Genomic DNA, 20,349 nt, shown 5'->3' with positions numbered 1-20,349 from the left:
CACAATGTCTAATCTTGACAGCACCATCACTTGTGTGGCAGATTTGAGGTTGTTCGGCGGTGGATAGGGTTTGATATTGATCATATGTGTCGGGTTACAGAAGGAACCCTTTACTCTGTTCTTTATATGATCTTCCATGGTCAGTTTAGGGTCTAATGTTATTCCTAGTGAATTGGCAGAGTCGTTTAAGATAAGATTGCAGTTGAGAGCATTTATGGAATTTAGCCATTCTTGTATTTGGAGGATTGCTTTTTAGTTTGAAATGAGCAGAATTTCTGTCTTGTCTTGGTTTACTTATTGTTATTTGCTGAGAGTGGTTTTGTAGAAAGGATGGGAACCATATCAGTACCACTCCTTCTGCACTGATCCTCTTTTGGTTGTGGCTTGTGGTTGACTGTGCCAAATGCTGCGGATAGATCTAGGATAATGAGTATGCAGCGTCAGGCAGTGTCCAGGGATTTGTGTAGGTCATCCACTATGTTCAGAGTAGCTGCTTGCATGTTGCTGCCCCTTCTGAAGCTCGATTGATGAGGGTCTAGTAGATAGTAGTTTTTGATGTGTTGGTTGAGTTGAGAGAACATATCTTTCTATTGTTTTGGCTAGAAAGGAGACGTGGGAATAGGTCTGAAGTTGTTGAGGTCGTACAGGTCTGCTCCTGGTTTTGTGAGCAGTGGTGTGACTTGACTGAGTGTCAGAGAGTCTGGCATCACTCCAGTGATCACTGAGCTGTTTCTGATCTTAGTCAAAAGGAGGGCTAGAACATTATTGAGGTTTTTTTGCCAGGGATGCTGGAAGTGTGTCTGCAAGTTGGGAGGATGGTTTGAAAGTAGCCAACAGAGCAGAAATGTCATCCTCCGAGATTGGCTTGAATATCTTCAGTTTTTCGGAGTTTTATGGGGCTCTTCGTTACAAATACATCTTTTGATTTCCTGTGAGGTGCACGTTGACAGGGTGGAAGTTTAATGAGAAGGGGGGTTCTTATCTGACTTTCTGGGAGGAGGGTTTTTATTGGAAGGTTGGGTGTGATCTCTATCATTAAAAAAACTGGCAAAGTTGTCACACCGTTCTTTGCACATCTGAGGGTTTTTCCAGGGGTGTCTTGGAGGTTTGTTGTTTGATGATATTGAAAAGCTCTTTAGGGCGGTTTTTGGACTTCTCTAGAGGATTGCTGAAGACAGTGTTTTTTTTCTTTCGCTATGTGTTTTTTTGTATTTTCTGTGTTCCATCCTGAGCTGAACTATGTGGGCTGTGGCTGGTCTAGTTTGCCAGAGTCTTTCTGTCGCTCTAAGCTGTCGCCTTCTAGTGTTAAGGTCTTTATCAAACCAGGATCTCAATGGTGTGTTTCTCATCCTTTTCAGTTTAAGAGGGGCAACTTGGTCCAGTATGAAGGACATCATTGGGTTGTAATGGGTGGTGAGTTTAGTTGTTCAGAGGTTGTCTTTGAGGTCAGCTATGAGAATTTGCCTACATTTCTGATCCACTGAAGGACTTTCTTCGAGCATGATTGATGGTGAGGTGCTATGTTGATTGGAATGGGAGGAGCTTGCGCGATTGTACTCTGCGGAATTCCTTAGAGTTACCAAAAACTCTGTGAAATTCCTCGGAGTTCCGGGCCCTGGCGGAGTAATTTGAACCGAGGTACAGACCTTAAATTGATGCTGTCCTAGTGTTAGAAATGAGGGGGGCTCTGGTTGACGCAGGTGAGAACCCACAACAAGCAGGGACCCCTTACTTCTTGTCAGGGCGAAGGATGACTCCCCAGAATAACCCCTGCTCACCCTCTAGGTGCGTGGCGCGAGCAGTCTAGGCTAAGTCTCAGGCGTACACGGTTAAGCAAATGCAATTACACATACAGTAAACCCCTTGCATGCACCACAAACGGACACCAATCAGGAAGTATATAAAAATAAGCTTTTATGTAGTTTCAGCAGATTCAAATACAAGGCCCAGTAACGTTGAACTGATGGGGCCACAATTCTTGGAAGTACGGTAAAGTTCTCTTCGTGTTACGGAAAGTTCTTTAGGCGGGCACAAGGTAACTGTAGGCCTCAGCGCACTTCGGGCTGAGGCAGCGCCCAGGGAGCACACAGCAGATGACAGGGAAATAAGAACGTTGCGGACCCTGGATCCGATGCGAGCTCGCGGTCGAGTTCGTAAGTACAGTACCTTGTTTCTTGACGCAAAGGCGGGTGCGGGATTTCAGCGGCTCTTCGACAGAAGAGCGAGGCGGCGTCCGGGGCTCCCACACTTCACGAGGGGGGTCTGATCTTCAGGCTCACGACAAGAGCGGGGTGTTGCAGGTGGCGGGTGAACAAAGCGGGGCAGCCGGGCACGCAGATGCGTCCGGGCCGTCCGAGGCTTGGAGATGCTCACAAACGCCGATTCCGGCGGGATGGTGAAGGTGCACAGCGAGCCTCCAACGAGCGAGGTGACGGGGCAGCCCAGCACAGCGTAGGGGGAGCGGCTCTGATCGAGCGAGGCTCTTCCCAAGGCGGGGCGGCTAAGCAGACCTGGTCACGGCTCAAGGAGGGACTGGGGCACGAGGGTCACAGCTCCGGTGAGGGAAAGGACACCACAGTCCAGCAGCTGGCGAGTGAAGATCAGGTAGAGCCCAATGGTCCTGGGGCTCAGTTCAGGGGGCAAGCTCAGTTCCAAGCCCTTGGAGATCGTTTTGGAAAAGCACAAGTCTTGAAAGTAAAAGTAAGGTAAAAGTCTTCAGCAACAGTTTCCCTTCTCTCCTTTGGCAGCAAGGTCACCACTGCAGGCCAATCCCCCAGGATAGGGACAGTCTTCCTCCTACAGCTTTCCCGGTGCCTCCTCCTCAGGCAGAGATTCTTCTTGGTCAAAAGCGGATCTAGTTTCTCAGGAGCAGGGCTCCTCCATTTATACAGCAAATCTTTTGTTCTCCCAGGCCAGGGGGGCCCTTGCCTAGTTCAGTCCGGTTTCTGAGCACTTTGTTTACGTGATGCAGGCTTCTCCTTTCAGAGTGCAGGGCAGAGTCATCAGACGCTCCACAGGGGGCGGAGCCGGCATTGAGGTAGCAGAGCACTGTCCTATTCAGAGCCTAGGAGCACTCCTCCCACCCATCTACCTGTCGATCGTCCTATTCATACCAGGCTACCTAGCCCTGCCCATCTGGGTTCCCCCAGCCCTGTCACTCACACCAGCCAGACATCAGATACACATCATGCAGAGGCGGCTGAAAGGTTTAGGCAAGCAAAGGCCAACTTTCTAAAAGCGGCATTTGCAAACCCGGAATATTAAAATAAACCTTGCGAAAAGATGTACCTTATTATTCCGAGTTCAGGCATACTAAACTCGATCTTCTACCATGTTCCCTGGGTCGGTTAGGATCATAGGGTGTAATAATCCAGGCCGCCCATACTGGCCTATGAGAACAGGGTAGCCTTGCAGTAGTGAACAACAAGATGGCGGTAATTCACTACTAGGACATGCCACGCATCCGGGCTTGTCCTACCTTAGGCTTACAACGCACCCTGCCCGTGGGCCTACCAGAGGGGTGATTAACATGCAGCTAAGGGAAGGTTTTAGGGACTGGCAAGTGTGGGCACTTGCTGGTCAGCATGTCGGTACCAGACTGCACGCAGGTTCTGCGATGGCAGACCTCAGACATATTTTACCGGCCGCTTCTGTGGGTGGCACACCCAGTGCTGCAAGCCCACCAGTGGTGTTCGCCTTTACATGCCCTGGCGCCCCCGGCGCACTTTACTGGGGTCTGACAGTAAATCAAACAATCCAATCATGGAATCCAACCAACATATACAATTTACATAGGGAGCACTCGCACCGCGACACTGGTTGGCAGTGGCACAGCGCGCTGAGCGGCCAACACCATAAAAACACATGAGGCACAGCGACAAAAAGAGGAAGGGAGACTCACGCCAAGGTGCCAGGTCTAACACGTGTCCCCTCCAGCTGAAAAGTGGGGAGAACTACCCTACCCCAGGGAGTTCCTCATCACTAAGGCGGAAAAATCTGGACAGACCGTCAGCATTGGCGTGATCTGTACCAGGGCGATGTTCCACCGTGAAATCCATACCCTGTAGGGAAATGGACCACCTCAACAGCTTTGGATTCTCACCCCTCATATGCATCAACCATCTGAGGGGCCTGTGGTCCGTCTGAACCCGGAAGTGAGACCCAAACAAGTAGGGTCTTAGCTTCTTCAGCGCCCAGACCACAGCAAATGCCTCACGCTCAATAGCACTCCACCTTTGTTCCCGTGGAAGTAACCTCCTGCTAAGAAAGGCTACGGGTTGATCTAGGCCCTCCTCATTAATCTGTGAAAGAACAGCCCCCACACCATGCTCTGAAGCGTCTGTCTTGTGGAAATATGGATTTTTCTGGTCAGTTATGTCCCCTATCTTGGACCCCAACGGTTTCATGTATAAATCACAAGTACATGTATGTTCCCTCCAGTTCCAGTTATGAAGACGCAAACACATGTGCGTCCACCGCCAGCATGTCCTCTTTCAGATCCGCCATGAATGGGCTGGATATTCCATTCCTAAGTATGAAAGGCCACCGGCTTTATATGGTTCACTTATGACATTTTACAGTCCAGGCAAGTAGGCCCTGATTCTGCCATCAAGCTTTTCCTGCCTTCTGCCTCTGAAAGCTTCAGTCTGAGCTCGCATCTGTATCCATGAACTTTGTCCTCATTCTCTGCGCAGCTAACGGTGCCTGACATCAGCCTGTTGCCTGCCAAAAACTGTATTTCACCTTCGAAATTATCTGCTCCGCTCCCTACCCAATGCATTCCTGTCTAGTAGTTTAAGTAAACATTCTTCCAGCTACCGAGCAAAAGGCCCGGCTTCTCTGTCTTTATGCAAGTAATTCATAGCCCTGTTACTATGGAAGATTTCGGCCCTCGCATCTAGTGTAGACACTTAGACGCTTGTACACGCACTAACAGTCAGTATAGTCAGTATAGAATAAGATTCTACTCTAAGAGACCTCTCTTTTGGATAACATAGTTCTTTAAACATAGGATGTTAGATATGATTTGGGATTAGGTTGACTTGACCCTCCAGACTTCTGTCGCCACATGTAGAGCTAAATGTCAAGTCCCCTTCACCCCCTAGTTGCACGTCAATCACACGTCATGCTGCTGCGCGCGCATTTCTGCCAAGTATTTCTGCTGACATTGCGAAATTCTTTCATGGTACCACCCTATTATAACATCATACTTGATGACGTTCTCTAGTTACACCCAGTTACACCCACTTTTGCTACGCATGTATGTTTTATCTTTACTATCAATTGTTACGCCTCCTGCATTTGTTTCACTGTAATGCCTATTGTATAAAAATGATTACCTGTCAATAAAGTAACCGTCTTCACTTCCTGAACCTTCGTGGTGATGGAATATGGAGCTCATCGATTTAAATTGATTATGGAATAAAGCCCGTTCCAAACCTCTAATACCACGGATTCTGCCTCTTATTTTACTGAGCTATTGTTATAGATTTTCCGCATCAAATTAAGTCCCGGTAATTAAATTATTTACCACATAAATGGCGCCCGAATAGGGACACTTTCTAATCTCACGCGCCGGCGGTGCGTTGCAGGCCCGGTCTCCTGTCACAGCTGGACGGACAACAACGCGTACCCACAGGATTTCCTGTATCTCCCTCCTGCCGAGCGGGGGTAACTGAGGCTGCGATCAACACCCAGACGAGGCGGTGAGAAGTGCGAAGTATCCCGACCAGAGCCTAGCTGAGAGAGCAAGATCCGAGGTATATAGAGGCCCACCAGTTTTCCGAAGTTTCCGATCAAAACCAGAAAAGGGGTACTCGAAGAAGCTGTTCCCATTCCTCCTAGGGACACTCCAGGGTACTTCATGTATCATAATCATGGCCTAGACGCCATATTATTTCTTGATCTATGGGTAGACTACACCAAGGAATTACCAGAAAGTCAGAGGTGGCCCGCAGCTGGGACCTGGGATGCAGGTTGCATTATGAAAGTAGAAGAAGAATTATGGAAAAGGAAAGCTAGACAGTCACAGAAAGATGCCATTGAATTATGGCGTAAAGAATCGTATAGACGTACAGAAAAAGCATGTAGACAGGAAGAGAAGAGTAAGGAGAATTCAAATAAAGTTCGAGAAAGTGTATTAATTGAAGAAGGTACTCGAGTAAAGTCAGAACAAACAGACAGACAAAGAAATGCCCTTGTGAATGGTATGTATCCTCTTCTGGCCGAAGGACTACCTAAGGCTACCCCGGAGATACCAAGAGACTTGCCACCCCCATTGTTTCCGATAAAAGTACATCCCAAAGGGCATCCCAGATCCGCAGAAGATGTTTTTCTTTCCTCTTATTTAGACAGTTAGAAACCATGGCCTATGTAGGTAGAGGAAGATCTTGCAATGATACTAGATGCTTTACTGATCCGATATGTCCGATACGTTCAGATAATAACAGAAAATTCCAAACTCCTATAATAAATATAAGGTCCCCCGAACATTCATTCCAAGCCGCTGACAAATTACTCCGAGAACGAAGGGGTTATCATATACTCGATTCTATGGACGAACAAGAATTAGCCAGGTCAGCCGTTCACTGGGTTGATAGTCCTGGAAAATATGGTGATGATACACTAGCAAATACGTTTTTGAACCTCGCCCCAGATGAACAGCGTTTAGCTGGTATCTACATGATTCAACAACTCCTTATATTATATAAAAGCCAACACTCCGATCCTGGCCCCTTACCTGATATATTGACTGAATTACTCACGAATAAATGGAGAGGTTCCGGTACTAAGTTAATTAGAGAAATACTAGAATCTAGAAAACAGTACATCCTTTTTGTATGTCCTGAACATGTCTCACTGCCCATCAAGGAAAGAACGACGTATTACATGGATAGACAGAATCCCTTACGCGAAGTGCACCCGATAAAGGGTGATGACAATGAGTTTAAACGTGTGTTTGTATACACACCCATATCCAAAATAGAACTATTAGAAATGAAGAAAGTGGTACCCAGTCATGATAAAGACCCAGCAGGTTTCCATCGTGAAATTAAAGATATGTTACTCATGGGAGAATATACCTACCCCGACATTATGACAATATTGAAGGTATTAATGCCTGCGGGCATTTACGAAAAACTCAAGGAAAAGGATTGGGAGGTGGGAGACCAGAAGATAGATTGGACAGCATTAGAAAACGAAGAAAAAGCTCGAGGTCCAGGTTCAGGGCTCGGGGACAAGATCAAAGCACTACCAGGTCTACTAGTACAGGTACTGCCACGTTTATTAACTACGAAAAAGGAAGACTGGGGTGCAATCTCAGCCTGTAAACAAAAATCAGATGAAGACACTAGTGATTTCTATTCCCGATTTGAAAAATGTTTTGGTATAAATAGTGGAATAAAAGCAAGTAGCGAGTCGTATCCACACCTGTTTGTGACAAAATTGGTTGAAAATGCCTTGCCCCAAGTTAAGAATAGAGTATTGAAGTTCGAGAGTACCTGGCAAGGTAACACTCCGTCACAAATGTTACAAATGCTACAGTACCATCACAATAGAATTAGAGAAGAACAAGAATATGAACATAGACGCATGAAAGACACGAAAATGAAAATGCTAGTTTCCCAGACAGTGCCAGTTGACGGTCATAAGAAGGGTATAACACAGTCCAGTGTTTCAACAGGTCCTGTTAAAGGGACGTGCAACTATTGTAAACAGCCAGGTCATTATGTACACGATTGTCCCGTTTTAAAACATAATATCGCCATAGGTAACACAAAAGAAAGACCACGGCCACTTAGACAGGATCAGAATCAACAAGGAACTCCGCAGCATGCACAGTCCATGCCAGCTCCGCAACAGTCTATGCCAGCTCCACCACCGCAGCCTATTGCTGCCACACAAACAACGACCCGACAGATGTATCAGACCGCACAGTATGACTATCCTGATTATCAACGATACTCATGAAACAGCCTAGAGAGGGAAGTTGGCTTACCCCTTATTGAGGTCCCTGTAGATCAAGAAGGACCTTATGTACACAGTGAACTATTAGGTCAAGATAGAAAATTCTTACTTGATACAGGGGCAAGCCGAACAACAATAAAACGTAGTGAAGTTCCAGGGGCACCCCTCTCAGGCACACAGAATATTTCCCTTGGCTTTTCAGGAAAACCTATCATTAACAAAGTAACACAGCCTCTTCCACTTACGATTGGTCCCTTGACACGAACTACAGATTTATTACTTACTAAATCATGTCCAGAAAACTTGTTAGGTATAAAAACTTTGAAAGCTCTAGGAGCTATTATATGTTGTTCTCCAGAAGGAGTAAGATTATTTTTACGTGATTTCAAAGGGCACTACGTGTCCCGAGACATGGATCACCGACTACAGACTTTACCGACACATTTATGGGCACAAGGCCCTACAGATGTTGGTTGCATGAACATTACACCATATCGAGTCACACTAAAGGCAGGAGTGGTACTTCCACGAATGCGACAATACAAGTTACCCCCAGATGCTGTAGTGGCTTTACTACAAATCATTGACGAGCTTATTACCCAAGGAGTGGTTGTGGAAACTGACTCCAATATATGTAATTCACCGATAATTCCGATTCTTAAACGAACCGACCCAACAGCTCCGCCAGTATATCGATTGGTTATTGATCTGCGCGAATTAAATAAATGCATAGTACCACAATACCCCGTAGTCCCAGACATTTCTTCATTACTGACAGCCATTGATTCCGAAGCAACATTCTTTACTGTAATTGATCTCAAGAATGCCTTTTTCAGCGTCCCAATAGATCCGGAAAGCCAATACTTGTTCGGATTTAGTTTAAATGGACGAAGCTTTAAATTCACACGCGCACCTCAAGGATTTACAGAAAGCCCCAGCATTTATAGCCAAGCACTGAAACGAGAACTTGACAGTATCCACATGCCAGTCAACACTGCCCTGCTTCAATATGTCGATGATCTGCTGATCACCGCTAGAAGCGAACCTGAATGTGAGAAAGCCTCACTGACGGTATTACAATTTTTGGCCGAAAAGGGGCACAAGGTGTCCCCTTCTAAGCTGCAATTCTGTGTCCAGCGAGTTGTTTACCTCGGTCACTCGCTGTCCAAGGAGGGAAGGCAGCTTACACCAGATCGCATCCAGCTAATTGCTAATATGCCAATACCCAAGACACAAAAGGAGGTGCGGGCTTTCATAGGCCTCACTTCATATTGTAGGCAGTGGATCCCTCAGTATGCATTTCTAGCAAAACCCCTCATTCAATTGACAACACAGGAGGCAGCCACATCGACTGTTCTCCCTTGGACTCAGGAACATACACAAGCTTTTGAAAGCCTAAAGAAAGCCTTATGCCAAGCACCTGTTTTAGCAACACCATGTTACAATAAACAGTTTACACTCTTCGTTACAGAACGCGAAGGTACTGCCTTGTCAGTACTCACACAGGAACAAGCAGGATCACACAAACCATGTGCTTATTTTTCTAGTACATTAGATCCCGTAGCTCAGGCTTTGCCTGCGTGCCTGAAATCAGTGGCAGCAACAGCCTTAGCAATCAGACAAAGCGATGCCATAGTATTAGGACATCCATTGACAGTACAAGTACCACATGCAGTAGAGGTTCTCTTGAACCGCACACAAACACAACACTTGACTATAGCACGACTTACTGGTTACGAATTAACATTGTTTCAGCCACATATAGAAATCAGACGTTGTAGTACATTGAATCCTGCCACACTGTTACCTATAAATGGAACAGACCCACTTGCACATGATTGTATTGAAGTTATCACTATCATGACGAAACCCAGACAAGATTTAACAGACGTCCCATTGTCAGACCCAGACCTGACGTTGTATGTAGATGGTTCATGTATGAGAACAGGTACAGGAGAGCTAGTGGCCGCTTACGCAGTCACAACAGACACTGAAATCGTTGAAACAAATTGCATAAATACCTTGTCAGCTCAAGCAGCAGAGCTCATCGCTCTGACACAAGCCTGTATTCAAGCCGCAAATAAAAAAGTCAACATATACACTGATTCACGTTATGCATTCGGAGTTGTACATGACTTCGGCGTGCTGTGGCGAGAGAGAGGTTATTTAACTTCTCACGGTGCCCACATTCAGCACGGACCCCTTATTCATGCCTTATTAGATGCAATACATCTACCCACTGCAATATCAATTATGAAATGTAAAGCTCATACGAAAGTTACTGATATCATTTCTCAAGGCAATGATCTAGCTGACAGAACAGCTAAACAGACTGCTCAAACTCGAACATCCGACATGACAAAGACAATAGTCCCGACATCAACATATTGCATGACGGTTAAGGATCCCGCTCTTGACGTAATCGACATACAGACACATGCTACACCAGACGAAATAAAGAAATGGACTGAATTAGGAGGGATCCAAACGGATCAAGGATGGATGACGAAGGAAAAATCTGTGTGGTTCCTTCCTGATTCAATGGTCCAAGTCGTTATTAACACTGTACATAGTCCAGCACATCTAGGAGAAAAAGCTATGCTAGACAGCATCCAACACATTTGGTTCAACAAACATTTACGAGCAGCAGCTAAACAAAAAGTTCGTACCTGTATGATCTGTTGTCAGTTTAACCCAGGTAAAAGCATTCCCGTAGAACAGGGTGGATTTCAGCCTCCTGATCACCCTTTTGAAGTCCTCCAGATGGATTATATCCAGATGGAACGATGTCGAGGATTCAAATATGTTCTCGTAGTTGTCTGTGCTCTTTCCCGTTGGACAGAGGCATACCCGGTTTCAGATTACACTGCCCCGACTACTGCCAAACAGTTAGTTCGAGAATTCTTCCCACGGTACGGTTTACCACGTGTTGTCTACTCAGATAACGGCCAGCCGTTCTCATCCGAACTAATGAAACACGTTTCACTTTTGTTAGGCTATCAGTGGAAATTTCACTGTGTCCGACACCCCGAGGCAGCAGGTCTCGTGGAAAGACATAACCAGACCCTGAAAATTAGATTGTCCAAAATATGCAGAGAGAAAGGTGTCGACTGGGTAGTAGCCTTACCCGTTGCACTTTTTTACATGAGAATGGTAGCACACTCTCGAACAGGGCTATCCCCTTATGAAGTGATCTTCGGTAGACCACCAAATATGTGGGGGACGCCTATACCACGCAAAACTGATATTGACTGTAATATGCTGACAGATTACTTGGCTTCCTTGATGTCTGCACTACAATCTTGTCGTTCACAGGTAGCTGCAGCCTTTCCCGACAACACCGAGGTGAAACCCCATGACGTAATTCCAGGAGATTTGGTTTTAGTAAGGAACTTTGACCGGAAGTCTCAGCTGGATCCTAGGTGGAAGTCGCCTCAACTCGTATTGCTAACGACGAGGACAGCCGTAAAGATCGAAGGACGAAAAGGCTGGATACATTCAAGTCATATCAAGAAATTTCATGGACTACCGTCAGACGTAAACGACACACCTTGCGTGTCTTCCCCGAGTGACTCTAAACTTCCTTTGGTTGAACTGAATAACCATGAACAATACAAACTAAAACTTAGGTCTAACAAGTCAGGCAATTTGATTGTTTAAGTCCTCTCCAAGGTGAATCGGTCGAATTTGTCTCTGACATGTATCCCTTAGACCTGTATAGAGAAAGAAACAGAAGGATAAAGTTGAAACGACATGCGTACTGTAAATCACTGCGTAGTCATTGCACAGTGACGTTATTAATTTTGTTTTTCCTAAGTCTTTTAATAATTACTGCAAGTATATTGTTGCACACATATTATCCTATTTCTAGACATGTTTACAATGTTACTGCTGAACATTCTTTTAGTGAATTACCTCCGCATGAATTGTCCTATAGATTTGCGCTGCGCAATAACACTTTTATTAGTATGTTACATCATTCCCATCAGGTTAGCAATGCTACAAATTGTTGGATATGTGGCCGACTCCCTCCCTATCAGAACTATAAAGGAATTCTACCTCTCTTTCCATACCCGTTCACACACAACGGCTCCTGTGGAGCATGGTTTAGTTTAATTAATTCCCTAGATTCGAATTCTGCAGTTTACCAGGATAACTGGGTATGGGAAAATCTGAACTTAGTTTTACTCAAAGTCTGCCACCCCAACAAGGAGGGACTTCCCAAAAGAACAGGAACTGATCTAGAAAATGAAGTATATGGATTAGGTAATTTTACGCTCAATCTCATGATCTTGAATGTCGAATCCGAAGCTACTCCAATTTTGCCCGCCATGTCAGTATTTCCAGTTAAAGGTGAATTATGTGTAAGAAAGAATGGTTCCATACATATGGGCCATAGTAGATGCACCACTGTAATAGAATTTAGTGATCAAGGCAAGTCTACATTTAGAGCTTCCCGCCATTCCTACTTCATATGTGGTCAGACGGCATACATACGTTTGCCACTAGATTGGGATGGTACCTGCTACATCGGATTCCTTTTGCCACCTGTTTTCCTAGCTCCTCCTGATTATCACAGAAATACTCATTTAGTACACAATAGAGAAAGGAGAGATCTCCCAATAGTCGATTACACTGAGACAGCATGGGAAAAATACACAGATTTCAATAAAGGTCTCTTTCCCTATATAGGTACAGTTACCAATAGTAAGCTGATACGTAGATTAACCAGAACCCTTGAAGCAGTAGTGAACGAAACTATTTCCGCCTTAGGCAATTTAACAGAAGAGCAGTCTGCTATGCGGATTGTTGTGCTTCAAAATCGTCTTGTCCTTGACGTCATCCTGGCCGATAGGGGCGGAGCTTGTAGGGTCATCGGATCAAGTTGTTGCATTTTCATACCAGAAAATTCGCCATCTGTATATAAAGCCATAACTCGCCTTCATAAGATTGTAAGCCAGATACACCAGAATCCAGGCACCTGGACTTGGTCCGGTTGGTTTTGGAGTGTATTATCTACCTTTGGATGGAAGGTCCTATCCTTCCTAGGTATTGGCTTTCTCATACTATTCAGTTGCTGTCTATGTCTACAATGTGGACCAGCGATCTGTGGTCTGTGTGCCACATCGTGTATTCCACCACCAAGATTTCATTCATCACGGAAGAAGAAAGAAGAACAAATGATGCTATATGAACAGATCGATGGATTAATGAAGATTGATATCTCTTGACGGGCAAGTAGGGGACAAGGAGGGAATGTGGAAATATGGATTTTTCTGGTCAGTTATGTCCCCTATCTTGGACCCCAACGGTTTCATGTATAAATCACAAGTACATGTATGTTCCCTCCAGTTCCAGTTATGAAGACGCAAACACATGTGCGTCCACCGCCAACATGTCCTCTTTCAGATCCGCCATGAATGGGCTGGATATTCCATTCCTAAGTATGAAAGGCCACCGGCTTTATATGGTTCACTTATGACATTTTACAGTCCAGGCAAGTAGGCCCTGATTCTGCCATCAAGCTTTTCCTGCCTTCTGCCTCTGAAAGCTTCAGTCTGAGCTCGCATCTGTATCCATGAACTTTGTCCTCATTCTCTGCGCAGCTAACGGTGCCTGACATCAGCCTGTTGCCTGCCAAAAACTGTATTTCACCTTCGAAATTATCTGCTCCGCTCCCTACCCAATGCATTCCTGTCTAGTAGTTTAAGTAAACATTCTTCCAGCTACCGAGCAAAAGGCCCGGCTTCTCTGTCTTTATGCAAGTAATTCATAGCCCTGTTACTATGGAAGATTTCGGCCCTCGCATCTAGTGTAGACACTTAGACGCTTGTACACGCACTAACAGTCAGTATAGTCAGTATAGAATAAGATTCTACTCTAAGAGACCTCTCTTTTGGATAACATAGTTCTTTAAACATAGGATGTTAGATATGATTTGGGATTAGGTTGACTTGACCCTCCAGACTTCTGTCGCCACATGTAGAGCTAAATGTCAAGTCCCCTTCACCCCCTAGTTGCACGTCAATCACACGTCATGCTGCTGCGCGCGCATTTCTGCCAAGTATTTCTGCTGACATTGCGAAATTCTTTCATGGTACCACCCTATTATAACATCATACTTGATGACGTTCTCTAGTTACACCCAGTTACACCCACTTTTGCTAAGCATGTATGTTTTATCTTTACTATCAATTGTTACGCCTCCTGCATTTGTTTCACTGTAATGCCTATTGTATAAAAATGATTACCTGTCAATAAAGTAACCGTCTTCACTTCCTGAACCTTCGTGGTGATGGAATATGGAGCTCATCGATTTAAATTGATTATGGAATAAAGCCCGTTCCAAACCTCTAATACCACGGATTCTGCCTCTTATTTTACTGAGCTATTGTTATAGATTTTCCGCATCAAATTAAGTCCCGGTAATTAAATTATTTACCACAGTCTGAACGATAAACTCTTTGGAGAAGTTGGGAGCCAAGAGCACGGGCGCCGTGCACATAGCAGTTTTCAAGGCCTCAAAAGCTTTCTGACAGGTGTCAGTCCAGATCACCTTCCTGGGCTGCTTCTTCGAAGTCAGCGCTGTCAAGGGGGCAACCATGTTGCCATACCCCTTGACAAACCTCCTGTAGTATCCGGTGAGACCTAGGAAGGCTCTCACCTCCGTCTGGGTTTTGGGCGCCTCCCAATTCAGGATGGTTTCTATCTTGGGCTGAAGGGGTGCCACCTGGCCACTCCCAACTTGGTGTCCCAAGTACACCACGGAACCCTGCCCGATCTGGCACTTACTCGCCTTGATCGTGAGGCCTGCTTTGCGCAGCGCCATCAACACTTCCCAGAGGTGACGCAAGTGTTCCTCCCAAGTGGAGCTGAACACTGCGATGTCATCCAGGTAGGCTGCACTGAACGAATCCAGCCCAGCCAACACCTGGTTGACCAATCTCTGGAAGGTGGCAGGGGCATTCTTCATCCCAAATGGCATAACCCGGAACTGGTAGTGCCCATCTGGGGTGGAAAATGCTGACCTCTCTTTGGCCCCCTCGGTCAAGGCGATCTGCCAATACCCAGACGTTAAATCAAATGTGCTGAGGTAGTTGGCAGCCCCTAGCCGATCGATGAGCTCATCAGCTCTGGGGATGGGGTGTGCGTCGGTCCTAGTGACCGAATTGAGTCCTCTGTAGTCCACACAGAACCGGAGTTCGGGTGTGGCTCCCGGCGCTGCAGCCTTTGGGACCAAGACCACGGGGCTGGCCCAAGGACTGCTAGAAGACTCAATTACCCCGAGGGCAAACATCTTGGAGACCTCCTCCTTGATGCAGGTCCTCACCCTGTCAGTCACCCTGTAGGCCTTGTGCCGCACAGGTGGACTATCCCCAGTGTCCACATCATGGACGCACCAATCAGTGACACCAGGGACCAGGGAAAACAGGTCAGAAAACTGTCCCAGCAACTGGCGACAATCATTCTGTTGCTCAGGGGTCAGGGTGGAAGAGAGGATGACACCATCCACTGACCCATCTTGCTCCTTGGCTGACAGGAGGTCAGGAAGAGGTTCCGTCTCCTCTTCCATTCCAGCATCTGTTGCCAAGAGCATGCCCACTTGGGACCTCTCCAAGTGGGGCTTGAGGCGGTTGACATGTAGGACCCTTAAGGGGTTCCTAGGAGACTTCAGGTCCACCACGTAGGTAACAGGACTCTTGCGCTCCACCACCTCAAAGGGACCGGTCCACTTATCCTGGAGCGCACACGGCTCCACGGGGGCCAAGACCCATACTTTCTGTCCAGGCTGAAGCTCTACCAGAGTGGCATTCTGGTCGTACCACCGCTTCATCTCCTCCTGGCTGGCTTCCAGATTTGCCTCAGCAAGTTGCCTGAATCGCCTAGTCTGATTCCTGAAGGCCAGCATGTAACTATATACATTCTGGGGAGGCTTCCTGGGAGATTGCTCCCAGCCTTCTTTGACCAGACTTAGAGGTCCTCTGACTGGGTGACCATACAGAAGCTCAAAGGGACTGAACCCCAGAGACTTCTGTGGCACCTCACGGTAAGCGAAGAGAAGGCATGGTAAGAGGACGTCCCACTTACGCCTCATGGCTCCTTCTAGGCCCATTATCATGCCTTTGAGGGTTCGGTTGAATCTCTCAACCAACCCGTTTCCTTGGGGGTGGTAAGGGGTGGTGAACTTGTAGGTTACACCACACTCTTGCCAAAGAGATTTACTGTACTTGGACATGAAATTGGTACCTCGGTCAGACACCACTTCTAGAGGGAATCCCACTCGGGAGAAAATTCCCATCAGTGCCCGTCCCACCACGGGGGCCGTCACTGTCCTTAGAGGAATGGCTTCCGGGTACCGGGTGGCATGGTCCACCAGGACCAGGATGAACCTATTGCCCATCGCTGTCCTGGGGTCCAGTGGCCCTACAATGTCAATCCCCACTCGCTGGAATGGGGTACCGACCACAGGGAATGGCTGGAGTGGAGCCTTCTGCTTCCTTCCACTCTTTCCACTTGCCTGGCAAGTCTGGCATGTCCTGCAGTGAGTATCTGAACTCCTGCGCATTTGAGGCCAATAAAAGTGGGTGACAAGCCTTTCAAAGGTCTTGTCCTGCCCCAAATGCCCTGCCAATGGCACATCGTGAGCCAGCCCCAGTAGGAAGGCTCTGAAGTCCTGGGGTACCACCAGTGCACGGGCTGACCCAGGCTCAGCAACCTTAGGCTCTGTATATAGGAGGTCGTTCTCCCAGTAAACGAAATGTGATCCTGACTGATCACCTGCGGCCTGGTCTGCAGCCTGCTGCCGCATACCCACGAGAGAAGGGCACTCCTTCTGTGCCTTGCAAAAGTCCTCCCTGGTGGGACCCCCTTCCTGCTGCCAATGGGTCAGCTCCGGCAGGTCTCCCAGTTCAGCTATCTGCTCCCCTGTAGGCTCCAGGGCATCCCCCTCAAGGTCTGCTTCCTCCTGGACCGTGGGAACTTCAGGGACCGGCTTCCCGCGCCCCTTGCTCCTTCTCTCTGAGGCCGGTTCCTGGGCCTCCCTCTCAGGCTCCAGGACCTCTTGAGTACCTCTACTGGCTGCCATGGACCGTGTGGTGACACACGCCCAATCCGGCATACCCAACATCTCCAGGTGAGCACTCCGCTCCACCTTAGCCCAAGGTGAGCTCTCCAAATCGTTCCCTAACAAACAGTCTACAGGCATGGCGGGCCTCACAGCTACCTGAAGAGTACCAGAGACCCCCCCCCACTCAAAGAGAACCTGAGCCACCTTGCAGTGTCTCTCTGTGTTGTCAGCGGCAACAACGGGATAGAATGCATTGGGGACCACCTGCTCCTGAGACACCAGGTGACACCTGACAGCTGTCACACTGGCTCCTGTATCTCTAAGAGCTTCCACTCTATGGCCATTTATGGTCACCCACTGCCTGTACTTCTTAGTGTTCTCAGGCAGCTGGGTTGGAGGGACCACTTCACGGTCTCCTAGCGAGACCAGGGACATCTCTGCGGGACCCCACCCACCTTGGACATCCCTCTCCTCCCCCAAGGCTACACTAGTCACCTGCCGGGATGGAGCACCAGTGGGTGCTGGTTTACCAAACAATGGACACTTTACATCAGAGGCAAAATGCCCCAAATTGTTACACCTGTAACATCTTACGGGCCCCTTTGGAACAGGAGGACCTGTCGGGGCCCCGGTCGGTTTCTGGGGTGGGGGAGGCTGAGAACCCTTCCCTTGGTTCCCTTGGGGACTATTTTGGGGCCCTTTTTGGAACTGCTTCTGTTTACCCCTGTCCCCCCCACTCTTCTGCTGGGGACCCTGCCCACCTTTGGCGGAATCTCCCACGGTACCCTTGTGGACCCTGGTACTGACCCAGCGGTCCGCCTCCTCAGCAAGCTTCCTAGGGTTAGTCAGCCTACTATCGATCAGGTGCTGGCGTAGCTCAGGAAAACAATTACTGGACAAGTGCTCCCATGCCATTAAATCAAGAAGCCCTTGATAATCATTTACCTTACTACCCTTTACCCAACCATCCAGCGCTCTGCAAAAGAAAGTCACATTCTCCATACGTACTATTGGGAATCTTAGTGCAACCCCTAAACCTCTGTCTATATAACTCAGGGGTCAACCCATACCTAGCCATCAACGCTTCCTTCATATGGGCATAAGAATTATGAACATCAGCAGGTAAATCTAACAGTGTGTCCCGCCCTTCACTCAGGAACCGTCCCCACAACCCCGCTCCCCAATCTTTCTCAGGGACCCGGTGGGAAGACATGGCTACCTCGTAGGCTCTGAACCACTGCCCGATGTCGTCATTCTTGAAGAACTCCTTCACTACATCTTTGGGAATATAAACTCTTGGTTCCGCCGGTACTGGCGGTGTGCTGCCACCAGAGGGATTAAGCTCCAAACTTTTTGCTTTCAGCTCCAGCTCCCTCAGCTTCATGTCATGCTATAATTGTAGTTTCTTTTCTTCCATGGCTAATCTTTGTTTTTCCATATCCATCTGCCCATGAAGTTTGGCCATTTCCACCTCGTGTGCCCGGGTTGCTGCCCTGTCCGCCAACTCTTCTGGTGACAGGCATCTGCCAAACTCATGGACACTTTCTGGTGGAACCACTTCCACCTGATTCTCTGGTGCCTTTGACTCATACCAGGCCCTCAGCGCCTTCACAAATTGGGTCTTGTTTTTCAATCCAGTTTGGGCAATCCTGAACTTGGAGCAAAGACCTTTCAAGTCTTCATTGGTACGATTCTGAAGTGCGTCTTCCTCCCAATCTACGTCTTCAAATCCAGAGATTATGGAAGCCGCCCTTCTGGCTGAAAGTGAACCAGGCATGGCTCTAGCAACGGAGACTCTTGGCAAAACAAAAACAAATGCTAGCCTTGTGGCTGTGTTACTGGTCTGCTCTCACTACGTGGTGATCAGTGATTCACTATACGCAAACCACAAATGCAAATCCGTAAATCCTCACCGCTGCCACCAATGTTAGAAATGAGGGGGGCTCTGGTTGACGCAGGTGAGAACCCACAACAAGCAGGGACCCCTTACTTCTTGTCAGGGCGAAGGATGACTCCCCAGAATAACCCCTGCTCACCCTCTAGGTGCGTGGCACGAGCAGTCTAGGCTAAGTCTCAGGCGTACACGGTTAAGCAAATGCAATTACACATACAGTAAACCCCTTGCATGCACCACAAACGGACACCAATCAGGAAGTATATAAAAATAAGCTTTTATGTAGTTTCAGCAGATTCAAATACAAGGCCCAGTAACGTTGAACTGATGGGGCCACAATTCTTGGAAGTACGGTAAAGTTCTCTTCGTGTTACGGAAAGTTCTTTAGGCGGGCACAAGGTAACTGTAGGCCTCAGCGCACTTCGGGCTGAGGCAGCGCCCAGGGAGCACACAGCAGATGACAGGGAAATAAGAACGTTGCGGACCCTGGATCCGATGCGAGCTCGCGGTCGAGTTCGTAAGTACAGTACCTTGTTTCTTGACGCAAAGGCGGGTGCGGGATTTCAGCGGCTCTTCGACAGAAGAGCGAGGCGGCGTCCGGGGCTCCCACACTTCACGAGGGGGGTCTGATCTTCAGGCTCACGACAAGAGCGGGGTGTTGCAGGTGGCGGGTGAACAAAGCGGGGCAGCCGGGCACGCAGATGCGTCCGGGCCGTCCGAGGCTTGGAGATGCTCACAAACGCCGATTCCGGCGGGAGGGTGAAGGTGCACAGCGAGCCTCCAACGAGCGAGGTGACGGGGCAGCCCAGCACAGCGTAGGGGGAGCGGCTCCGATCGAGCGAGGCTCTTCCCAAGGCGGGGGCGGCTAAGCAGACCTGGTCACGGCTCAAGGAGGGACTGGGGCACGAGGGTCACAGCTCCGGTGAGGGAAAGGACACCACAGTCCAGCAGCAGGCGAGTGAAGATCAGGTAGAGCCCAATGGTCCTGGGGCTCAGTTCAGGGGGCAAGCTCAGTTCCAAGCTCTTGGAGATCGTTTTGGAAAAGCACAAGTCTTGAAAGTAAAAGTAAGGTAAAAGTCTTCAGCAACAGTTTCCCTTCTCTCCTTTGGCAGCAAGGTCACCACTGCAGGCCAATCCCCCAGGATAGGGACAGTCTTCCTCCTACAGCTTTCCCGGTGCCTCCTCCTCAGGCAGAGATTCTTCTTGGTCAAAAGCGGATCTAGTTTCTCAGGAGCAGGGCTCCTCCATTTATACAGCAAATCTTTTGTTCTCCCAGGCCAGGGGGGCCCTTGCCTAGTTCAGTCCGGTTTCTGAGCACTTTGTTTACGTGATGCAGGCTTCTCCTTTCAGAGTGCAGGGCAGAGTCATCAGACGCTCCACAGGGGGCGGAGCCGGCATTGAGGTAGCAGAGCACTGTCCT

This window comes from Triturus cristatus, chromosome 4_2, assembly GCF_964204655.1.
Source record: "Triturus cristatus chromosome 4_2, aTriCri1.1, whole genome shotgun sequence".
In the NCBI taxonomy this organism is placed as follows: domain Eukaryota; kingdom Metazoa; phylum Chordata; class Amphibia; order Caudata; family Salamandridae; genus Triturus; species Triturus cristatus.
This window is presented reverse-complemented; position numbering follows the sequence as displayed.